Below are 12,681 nucleotides of genomic sequence, written 5' to 3'. Positions count from 1 at the left end.
GTATTTTCCTTCTCCTCTCGCTCCGTTAGAGCGTGCAAAAATTTAACTGGACATAGGAGATGCTCCAGTGAATAACTTTAGGAATGGACATGGTGTCGGAGTACTCAGCTGAAGTATGCAGGCTATGGAATAGGACATCCCCTTCCAATCCAGCCACCAGGAAATTATTTAACACTACTGCGCCATCGTATTGTGGTTTATGCCCCCTGAATAGCACTGAGTAATGAATGGGTCTGTCGTTGACTGCCTGCCGCGGTGGCCGAGCAGTTCTAGGCGCTTGAGTCCGGAACCGCGCGAATGCTACGGTCGCAGGTGCGAATCCTGCCTCGGACATGGATGTCTGTGATGTCCTTAGGTTAGTTAGGTTTCAGTAGTTCTAAGTTCTAGGGGACTGATGACCTCAGATGTTAAGTCCCATACTGCTCAGAGCCATTTGAACCATTTTTTTTTTTCTGTCGTTGATTCGTAGCACATTCTGTCATGGGACAATGTATATATGATACAACAGAGCTACCTTTGGACAGGTAAAGTAAACAAAACCTCCAGCATGACTTTCTGGTAATCAGACTCGTACTCCTTGTTTCCTTGCAGCAAATAAAGAACGCACAGTAAACTGCATCACTACTCCAAAATTCACACTGAAGTTGGTTGGTTTGTAGAGTAAGTGACTGGCAGTGTGTCCATCCAACCACTTTCACATTATTTCACTGCCGTTCCACTCTCGAACAGCGTATGCAGAAAACGAACACATATATCTTCCCGTACGAGCTATGATTTCTCTCAGTTTGTTTCGTTACTCATTACTCCCTACGTAGGTAAGCATCAAGAAAATACTATATTATCATCTCGCCGCAACGAAAAGTGCCTTTGTTAAATGATAGCCACCCCAAGTCGCGTATATTAATGACACCCTTTTCATTTAAATTTTGAAAGCCATTTTAGTTGCTTCATCTGTTTTCCGTGCAATGGGGTATCAGTTCCGTGCTTATTAATTTATTTAGTACTGGATATTTGTAATTGAAGTGCAGCTATTTACTGAGTTCAGTGTGGGCTTTAACTGTGGTATGGCAGCGAAACTTGGTCGTTATGCTGATGCCTTAATGCGGAACCAATTTAAACGGGGAAGAAGTTAGTTCCTATTTTGGTCACTAGGTGGTGTGGCGCTAGTGCTGTACAGCATCTTGCCGAAATCTATGTTGCTCATACCAGGGTGATTTGATAAGGTTGTTGTATTTCCACGAAAGAATGGAACGCTTTTGTTGCGTCCTCATATTAGGCAAGCTTGGTTATTCTGAGGATCTTATAAAGAATTTTAACAATGTACAGCGTCAGTTCATTGTTGAGAGCTGTCTGAATTGATTAGCGTGTCGACTCCGACTGGCAATAGAGGAAACTGATTTTCATACCGTTATTAAACATTTTCTTTTGAAGGGGTGAACTGCCACACAAACCAAAACAGAATTGGATGAAGGTCACACAGACTCTGTGCCATTACTTTTAGTCAATGAATTTAAACGTGGTCGGACAAGTCCAGAAGGCGAAGCACGTAACAGACGTTCAATTGAATCTGCCACAAAGGAAACAATTGGCAAATTCCACGACATGATAACACAAGGCAGCCGAATACAATTTCGTGGGATTGCGGAGGCTGAAGGCATCTCTCCTCAGCGAGTGTGTAATATCTTGCATGGAGAACTGTCCATGAAGAAGCCGTGCTGCATTCACAGCGCCAGATTGACACCTGGTAGCCAAAAATGAAACTAAATAAATTTTTCCAGCATAATTCGGTTCAGAATTAACGCATTAGAATGGCTACCAAGTTTGACTGCCAGAGCATAATTACGGTCCACACTGGAGCTTTGTGAGTAGCTGTACTTTAATTGTATACACCTCGCAATTGGTTTGGATACTAGTTCCTAGATTTCAATCGACATCTGGTCTACGCCTACACAGTTTGGAAGAAATGCAGATTGGGTCTTAGGAAGGTGTCTAGTGAATTTTACAGCAAAAGACAAATAGCCAGGATTTCTTACCAGTATAGCGTCAAACGCGTTCACTATCTCCTGCCCAGTGTCGCCTCCAAAGCCCGTCACCTTCCATTTGTAGTTGTCAACAATACCTGTTTCTGCAGAGCCAACCCGATAGATTCTGACTATTTAATGCTGCTTGCAAGGAAGCTGAAGTTGCTAGGAATGCAAGCCACAGCGTTTTTGAATTTATGCTGAGTAAACCCATTTTGTGATCTCGTACCGACGTGAAGATTCGTTCGCAAATGAATCCACCGTAGGTTTCATTGCGTGGAACTGTTCATAATAAAAACTATAGCTTCACCCCGGGTATCCCCCCCTCCCCCCCCCACTGCTACATTCGGGAACAGTTTCCCGTAGAGCGAGAAACGCTTCGAGGTTTTGAGAAACGCTGTTCGTGTGTGAAATTATTTTACTTACCTCTGCGCAGCCGCTGTTCGTGTGTGAAATTATTTTACTTACCTCTGCGCAGCCGCCGCACACTTCTCTGTTGGTACGTGGTAGTACATGGACCAGACAGTTGAAGTGGATGAAATTCAGATATACGAGGGACGTTCTGTAAGTAGTGCAACACATTCTTTTTCTGAAAGTAGTTCGGTTTCATTAGGCATTCCAATACACCATATTATTCTCCACTCTTCTAGCTCCAAAACTATTTTTGAGTATTATCTCCCTTTAGTGCGACGATCTTATGCCATCTCACTGGATGGGTCTCTAAACCCGCACGGTACCGGTCTACAAGTCGGCGTCGGATGCAACTCCTTGCACCTGTAATGGCCTCTCCATCGTCCACGCACTGTTTTTCACGGAGTGCATCCTTCGTTAGGCCAAACAGATTGTAGTCGGAAGATCCGAGATACAGGGGGTGGATGAAAAAGAACTGTTCACTGAAGTTTTGTGGGCCCCTCTCGGGTATTCAGCCTCGTGTGAGGTGTTATATGTCAAGGAGAACGAGTTCATTTGCATTTCGACGAAGTTCACGCTGACGTTGTTTCTTCAGTTTCTTGAAGGCAGCACAAAACACTGGCGAGCTGATAGTTGCACCATGAGGGAGGATATCAAACAGAGCAACCCCTTCAGTGTCCCTCAAGTCCGTCGCCATGACTTTACTGGCTGAATGTGCGGTTTGAGCTTTTTATTCGGAGGAGAAGTGGCGTGCGCCTCTCCATGGACTGCAGGTTTGTTTCCGTTTCGAAGTGATGAACCCATGTATCATCGCTTGTGACGATATTTGACAAAATTTTTCACTATCAGCATCGTAATGCGTTAGTAATTCTGCACAGATGGTCCTTCGTTGCTCTTTATGAACACAGTTTAATGAGTTGAGTACGACAACTGGTGGACGAGTGTGTCATTATTAGTAACAGAGACGTCCGTTGTGCAGCGAAGTTCCTGATTGCGATCCGTCGATTACGTCGAATGAGCGTATCCGCACGTTCCAACAATGGAAGAGTCCTGACTATGTGCAGCCGGCCGGCACTTGGGAGATCGGACAGCTTCGCGCGACCTTGTTGCGACCATGCCAGACGCTTCGCACAACGACTCACCGTGCTTTTTTTTTACTCACCAGATCTCTGTACACATTCTGCAAGAGCCTAAGGAAATGTGCAGAAGAGCTTCTGTGGGGTGAGGTAGTGGCAGAATTGAAGCTGTGAGGGGGCAGTCGTGAGCCGCGCTTGGTTAGCTCAGTGATGGAACACTTGCTCACGAAAGGCAAAGTTCCAACGTTCGACTCTCAGCCCGGCATGCAGTTTTGGTCTACCAGGAAGTTTAACAAGGAGATGGCCAATGGAACATCCACATTCATTCGTCGAGGGCTGTTATTATGTGGTAGTAACTTATTTATTGCCACGCTTTAGCAGAGCCTCTTTATAACGAATGTCTAAACTGATTTTTCTTAATGTCAGTTTATCATGAATGTGGTTTCGTAAGAACGCACGTAAACCTGGTCCCTTGGAAATGCTCTGAGGTGTTGCTTCGTCTTCTTCTCTGTTGTCGACATAATTCTGTCAGGGTGCATGTGAGGCGTTTAAACTCATAGGAAACGATAAAAATCTTCGGATAATTAAAGCAAAGATGCCGATTGTAGGTAATTATGTTGAAAACCCGTCGTCAAGAAAATTCACTTATCACAATCGCTGAGGAACAGCGCAGAACTTCAGAATTCAACATTATTAATCAAATTTTTTCTGCACGCAAATCTGGTTTGCACTCACACAATACGAGTAATCCTCACTTCAGCACAAGCACACTATGAATACCATCACATTCTACTCGAATACACTCCTGGAAATGGAAAAAAGAACACATTGACACCGGTGTGTCAGACCCACCATACTTGCTCCGGACACTGCGAGAGGGCTGTACAAGCAATGATCACACGCACGGCACAGCGGACACACCAGGAACCGCGGTGTTGGCCGTCAAATGGCGCTAGCTGCGCAGCATTTGTGCACCGCCGCCGTCAGTGTCAGCCAGTTTGCCGTGGCATACGGAGCTCCATCGCAGTCTTTAACACTGGTAGCATGCCGCGACAGCGTGGACGTGAACCGTATGTGCAGTTGACGGACTTTGAGCGAGGGCGTATAGTGGGCATGCGGGAGGCCGGGTGGACGTACCGCCGAATTGCTCAACACGTGGGGCGTGAGGTCTCCACAGTACATCGATGTTGTTGCCAGTGGTCGGCGGAAGGTGCACGTGCCCGTCGACCTGGGACCGGACCGCAGCGACGCACGGATGCACGCCAAGACCGTAGGATCCTACGCAATGCCGTAGGGGACCGCACCGCCACTTCCCAGCAAATTAGGGACACTGTTGCTCCTGGGGTATCGGCGAGGACCATTCGCAACCGTCTCCATGAAGCTGGGCTACGGTCCCGCACACCGTTAGGCCGTCTTCCGCTCACGCCCCAACATCGTGCAGCCCGCCTCCAGTGGTGTCGCGACAGGCGTGAATGGAGGGACGAATGGAGACGGGTCGTCTTCAGCGATGAGAGTCGCTTCTGCCTTGGTGCCAATGATGGTCGTATGCGTGTTTGGCGCCGTGCAGGTGAGCGCCACAATCAGGACTGCATACGACCGAGGCACACAGGGCCAACACCCGGCATCATGGTGTGGGGAGCGATCTCCTACACTGGCCGTACACCACTGGTGATCGTCGAGGGGACACTGAATAGTGTACGGTACATCCAAACCGTCATCGAACCCATCGTTCTACCATTCCTAGACCGGCAAGGGAACTTGCTGTTCCAACAGGACAATGCACGTCCGCATGTATCCCGTGCCACCCAACGTGCTCTAGAAGGAGTAAGTCAACTACCCTGGCCAGCAAGATCTCCGGATCTGTCCCCCATTGAGCATGTTTGGGACTGGATGAAGCGTCGTCTCACGCGGTCTGCACGTCCAGCACGAACGCTGGTCCAACTGAGGCGCCAGGTGGAAATGGCATGGCAAGCCGTTCCACAGGACTACATCCAGCATCTCTACGATTGTCTCCATGGGAGAATAGCAGCCTGCATTGCTGCGAAAGGTGGATATACACTGTACTAGTGCCGACATTGTGCATGCTCTGTTGCCTGTGTCTATGTGCCTGTGGTTCTGTCAGTGTGATCATGTGATGTATCTGACCCCAGGAATGTGTCAATAAAGTTTCCCCTTCCTGGGACAATGAATTCACGGTGTTCTTATTTCAATTTCCAGGAGTGTAGAAAAATTAAAATATATTTCTTGAAGAAATCAACCTTTGTAGTACTAGTGAATCGTAGTATTATTAAGCCAACATGTAGAACTGCTAACATGAATAAGAAGCAGCTACTCACGTTTACAATTCCAACATATTTTACAGTAAAAGTGAGGTGGATGTAAGTTTTCCCATATCTCCGTAGTCACAGAACCAAATGTACGCATCGTAGCTGGTACCCAGATCCAAATTTCAGTTAATAATTTACATGGCGTAAACAGTAACAACGTGGTTACGTAACTGTGATGAGAGTCGTTCGTCCCGTACATGAAAGGAGTAAGCTCATAGCGGTTTTGTTTTGCAATTTGGTATTACTGTTGCTATGGGTTTATTTTTCGATTGTCATATTTCACGTGTAGTTCACTCTTGCTGTTTGCCTTTAATTACTGTCATTTTGTCATTTGGAGGTAGCGAGTGGAGTGGACGGTAGAGAATGGAGTGCCATGTGGAGATATCAGAACATTTCCAATACATTCTTCTGTGAGCACGGACAGAAAACAGCTTCATCGATTTAAGCACGATCATTTTGACGTTAATGGCTCTCCACGTTCAGGAAGAGCTACGGGGTTTCATTATGATAGTTTAAATGCATCAATCCACAACGACCCACGGAAGTGTTCTCGAGAACTGGCAGATGTGATGAACGGTGTTCATTGCACCATCGTGCGACATTTACATGCAATGGGGAAGACACAAAAACTGGGCGCATGGTTACTGCATGCTCAGAGTCAACAGCATAAAAATCGCCGTGTGGCCATGTATGCATCTCTGCTTGCTAGTCATCAATTGGCCTGTGGACAACAATTACCATTCCAATCCCGTATTGATACTGACGACGAGAAATGGTGTCCTTATGCTAACAAAGGGAAAGAATGGTTCAATCCAAACAAAGTGAAACTTCCCGTTCGAAGAATGGAAGATCCACAATTACGCATCTCGTGGAACAGCGACGATGTGATGTACATCGAATTGCTTCCTGACGGTGTAACCATCTCTACTGACATTTACTGTCAACGTCCTGCACACGTAATCCAAGAATAATGACCAGACAGTTTGCGTGAAGCGATGTTGATTAACGATAACTTCCCCCCTATCCTGCTAGACTGACAAAAAACACTGTGTAGGAGCTCGGTTGGTAAGTCATGCCGCACCCACTTTATTCATGTGATCTTGCGCCCCCTTATTATCAGCTTTTCTGCTCTCTATTCGTTCAAGGTTATTCGGTAGAGAGCATGTCGAGACAAAATCTTCGCGCCCCAAAACCACGTGTTTTCTATAGTCGAGGAATCTAAAAATTACTCGAGCATTAGAGGCTGCTGTAAATAACGAAGAAGAATTTATTGCTCATAAATAAAGTCTCCATTATGTGTATCTGTTGTGTTTACTGAACTTACCGAAGAACTCTACGAAGTGATGGACCAACCCCTTTCTGTATTAACAGAAATAACACATACTGTAACACGTAAATATTAAATCATCACTGGGTTCATTGGAACAGACGGCCGTTGTGGCCAAGCGGTTCTAGGCGCTTCAGTTTGGAACCGCGAGACCGCTACGGTCGCTGGCTCGAATCCTGCCTCGGGCATGGATGTGTATGATGTCCTTAGGTTGGTTAGGTATAAGTAGTTCTCAGTTCTAGGGGACTGATGACCTCAGATGTTAAGTCCCATGGTGCTCAGAGCCATTTTTTTTTCATTGGAACCCCTATTACAATCAATAAATGCTCTCAATAATCCGTATTTCACAGTAACCATATACCAAATAAAATTCATTTGTAGACTTTGTAGTCCTCTGCGTCTTTGTAGATTTGTCTATAACATTTACTTCTTACAGGTATGCGTTTTTTGCTCTTTTTGAGTGCATCAACACATTCATGTCCACAGTTCGTGGTACAACTGTTAGTGTCGCTGCATCTGAATAGCCGAGACATGGGTTCGATTCCCAGCCGGGTTGCGGGATGGAGATTTTCTTCGCTTGGTGGCTCAGTCTTTGTGTTGTCCTAATCAGTTCATAGCATCTTCATCACAGACGCAAAGTCGTCGAACTGGTGTCAGACAGAAGGAATTGCACCAGCCGGTTGAATACCCTATATGGGGTATTCCAGCCAAAAATGCCATAAATCATTTCGATACGTACATGTTGCTGAAGTTGCGACGACATATAGCTCTCGATATGATTATAGCACGCTATAGAATAAGTAAAGCTGGTAACTGAAGAATGATTCTCAAGCCGAAATTGCTAAAGAAGCACCTTATTGGATGACCGGTTTCGACAGAGCTATGCTGTCAGCATCGGATTTTGTGATATATTGTAAAAATTCAAAAGCATGAGGTTCCATGATGATAGCATAGCTCTGTCGAAACTGATCATCTAATGGAATGCTTTTGGGGAGATTTTGGCTTGTGAAGTTTTCTTCATTTACCATACACTGCAAATTGCAACCAGACTGGATCATCTCAGGAATAAAGATTAGCGAAAGCGTCCACCATCGTCACCCAGCATCTCAATTTAGACAACAATTTTCATCAAACGACAAGCATCGTGAACACAGGACGTCGTGATCTGCTGATAAGTACCACATTGACGGAAAACAATTATTAACTTGGAGGAATGAAATATCTGGAATTCAGAGAGAGAAAAGCCATTTCAAATGTGAAATGCTGGTACATTAATAACACGTGTAACTGGCGGAATGATGGATGCAAGTATGCAAGCGTTAAATGTCAACACTATAATCGATTTAAAAATCTAGAAGGTTTTTATGTTTACTTTTGATTTTATTTAGTTCCATAAATCATATCCAGGATAAACGTTATGGCACGAAACGTGTCATTCGAACAAACAATATCTCAGAAAATAAAAAAGTATTTATATGACTGCATACCGGGCATTAACAGGTCTGCAACTGGCCACATATTTTTTTTTTTTTAGGAATTACTCTATAACACAGTAAATGTTTAGGAGAAACAGATTTATTCTGCATTTAAAACCCTTCTCCTTTATGTCAGACATTTCTATCGAAATTATTATAAAGATGATTTGATCTTGGGAGCTTTGTTTGTTCGACATTCCGTTACCAAAGGAACGTGTCGTATCTAAATTTCTGGCTTCTTTTCTCAAACAAACGTGCTCATCGTCTAATAAATCTTGTACTGTGTACGTAGATGGTCAGCTGGTTGAAAAGTAACGCTCCAGACTGGTCGTCTGATACTTATTTCTGAGCTGCCTCGACAACATAGTGAAAACTGTTCATAGGATTTTTACATCGTCTCTTTCGGTTCCATGTTGCAAGTATCCCATATCGCTCTGGTTTTCTTCCTCTTTACTACCCATGATCTAGATCCAGGTTACAGTTGGTCTGACTGCGTATTGAAATATGGAGTCTGGACTTGGTATCTAATTCAGTCTCCAACCAGGGCGTATTCCAACTTATGAAGACTCTGGCTGTAAACAATGGTGAAAAACGCTCGAAGAGAAATGAATTATTGCATTTAAAACATGGTAACCGGGGTCTAGGGGTAGCGTCTTTGATTCATAATCAAAACGTCTTCGGTGCCGGGTTCGATCCCCGCCACTGCCTAAATTTCGATAAATAGACGGCATTGGCGGCCGAAGACTTCCGGCATAAGAAGTCAGCCTCATTCTGCCACGGCCTTGTCAAAGAGGGCGGAGGAGCGGATAGAGGTTCAGGGCACTCTTTTGTCCTAGGGGTGGGAAATTGCCGCTAAAAGCGGAAGAATCAGCAATGATCAACGATATGAGGATGCAGAAGGCAATGGAAATCACTGCATTAAAGACACGTAACGTGTATCCACAGGACATGTGGCCTGTAATTGAAGAAGTGTCATGATGATCTCTCCATTGGCAAAAGGTTCCGGAATAGTCCCCCATTCCGATCTCCGGGAGGGAACTGCCAAGGGGGAGGTTACCATGAGAAAAAGATTGAATAATCAACGAAAGGATAACGTTCTACGAGTAGGGGCGTGGAATGTCAGAAGCTTGAAGATGGTAGGGAAACTAGAAAATCTGAAAAGGGAAATGCAAAGGCTCAATCTAGATATAGTAGGGATCAGTGAAGTGAAGTGGAAGGAAGACAAGGGTTTCTGGTCAGATGAGTATCGGGTAATATCAACAGCAGCAGAAAATGGTATAACAGGTGTAGGATTCGTTATGAATAGGAAGGTAGGGCAGAGGGTGTGAACAGTTCAGTGACCGGGTTGTTCTAATCAGAATCGACAGCAGACCAACACCGACAATGATAGTTCAGGTATACATGCCGACGTCGCAAGCTGAAGATGAACAGATCGAGAAAGTGTATGAGGATATTGAAAGGGTAATGCAGTATGTAAAGGGGGACGAAAATCTAATAGTCATGGGCGACTGGAATGCAGTTGTAGGGGAAGGAGTAGAAGAAAAGGTTACCGGAGAGTATGGGCTTGGGACAAGGAATGAAAGAGGAGAAAGACTAATTGAGTTCTGTAACAAGTTTCAGCTAGTAATAGCGAATACCCTATTCAAGAATCATAAGAGGAGGAGGTATACTTGGAAAAGACCGGGAGATACGGGAAGATTTCAATTAGATTACATCATGGTCAGACAGAGATTCCGAAATCAGATACTGGATTGTAAGGCGTACGCAGGAGCAGATGTAGACTCAGATCACAATATGGTAGTGATGAAGAGTAGGCTGAAGTTCAAGACATTAGTCAGGAAGAATCAATACGCAAAGAAGTGGGATACGGAAGTACTAAGGACTGACGATATACGTTTGAAGTTCTCTAACGCTATAGATACAGCAATAAGGAATAGCGCAGTAGGCAGTACAGTTGAAGAGGAATGGACATCTCCAAAAAGGGCCATCACAGAAGTTGGGAAGGAAAACATAGGTACAAAGAAGGTAGCTGCGAAGAAACCATGGGTAACAGAAGAAATACTTCAGTTGATTGATGAAAGGAGGAAGTACAAACATGTTCCGGGAAACTCACAAATACAGAAATATAAGTCGCTGAGGAATGAAATAAATAGGAAGTGCAGGGAAGCTAATACGAAATGGCTGCAGGAAAAATGTGTAGACATCGAAAAGATATGATTGTCGGAAGGACAGACTCAGCATACAGGAAAGTCAAAACAACCTTTGGAGACATTAAAAGCAACGGTGGTAACATTAAGAGTGCAACGGGAATTCCACTGTCAAATGCAGAGGAGAGAGCAGATAGGTGGAAAGAATACATTGAAAGCCTCTATGAGGGTGAAGATTTGTCTGATGTGATAGAAGAAGAAACAGGAGTCGATTTATAAGAGATAGGGGATCCAGTATTAGAATCAGAATTTAAAAGAGCTTTGGAGGACTTACGGTCAAATAAGGCAGAAGAGATAGATAACATTCCATCATAATTTCTAAAATCATTGGGGGAAGTGGCAACAAAACGACTATTCACGTTGGTGTGTAGAATATATGAGTCTGGCGACATACGATCTGACTTTCGGAAAAGCATCATCCACACAATTCCGAAGACGGAAAGAGCTGACAAGTGCGAGAATTATCGCTCAATCAGCTTAACAGCTCATGCATCGAAGCTGCTTACAAGAATAATATACAGAAGAATGGAAAAGAAAATTGAGAATGCGCTAGGTGACGATCTGTTTGGCTTTAGGAAAAGTAAAGGGACGAGAGAGGCAATTCTGACGTTACGGCTAATAATGGAAGCAAGGCTAAAGAAAAATCAAGACACGTTCATAGGATCTGTCGACCTGGAAAAAGCGTTCGACAGTATAAAATGGTGCAAGCTGGTCGAGATTCTGAAAAAAGTAGGGATAAGCTATAGGGAGAGACGGGTCATATACAATATGTACAACAACCAAGAGGGAATAATAAGAGTGGACGATCAAGAACGAAGTGCTCGTATTAAGAAGGGTGTAAGACAAGGCTGTAACCTTTCGCCCCTACTCTTCAATCTGTACATCGAGGAAGCAATGATGGAAATAAAAGAAAGGTTCAGGAGTGGAATTAAAATACAAGGTGAAAGGATATCAATGATACGATTCGCTGATGACATTGCTATCCTGAGTGAAAGTGAAGAAGAATTAATGATCTACTGAACGGAATGAACAGTCTAATGAGTACACAGTATGGTTTGAGAGTAAATCGGAGAAAGACGAAGGTAATGAGAAGTAGTAGAAATGAGAACAGCGAGAAACTTAACATCAGGATCGATGGTCACGAAGTCAATGAAGTTAAAGAATTCTGCTACCTAGGCAGTAAAATAACCAATGACGGACGGAGCAAGGAGGACATCAAAAGCAGACTCGCTATGGCAAAAAAGGCATTTCTGGCCAAGAGAAGTCTACTAATATCAAATACCGGTCTTAATTTGAGGAAGAAATTTCTGAGGATGTACGTCTGGAGTACAGCATTGCATCGTAGTGAAACATGGACTGTGGAAAAACCGGAACAGAAGAGAATCGAAGCATTTGAGATGTGGCGCTATAGACGAATGTTGAAAATTAGGTGGACTGATAAGGTAAGGAATGAGGAGGTTCTACGCAGAATCGGAGAGGAAAGGAATATGTGGAAAACACTGATAACGAGAAGGGACAGGATGATAGGACATCTGCTAAGACATGAGGGAATGACTTCCATGGTACTAGAGGGAGCTGTAGAGGGCAAAAACTGTAGAGGAAGACAGAGATTGGAATACGTCAAGCAAATAATTGAGGAAGTAGGTTGCAAGTACTACTCTGAGATGAAGAGGTTAGCACAGGAAAGGAATTCGTGGCGGGCCGCGTCAAACCAGTCAGTAGACTGATGACGAAAAAAAAAAAAAAAAGGAGATAGTTCCACGATAAATAAAGAGGTGACAGATGTATCCCTAACATCAGATTCTCATTAATGGCAACTTGGTCATCATGTACACAT

Source organism: Schistocerca serialis, chromosome 7 (genome assembly GCF_023864345.2).
Source record: "Schistocerca serialis cubense isolate TAMUIC-IGC-003099 chromosome 7, iqSchSeri2.2, whole genome shotgun sequence".
NCBI classification, from domain to species: Eukaryota; Metazoa; Arthropoda; class Insecta; order Orthoptera; family Acrididae; genus Schistocerca; species Schistocerca serialis.
This window is presented reverse-complemented; position numbering follows the sequence as displayed.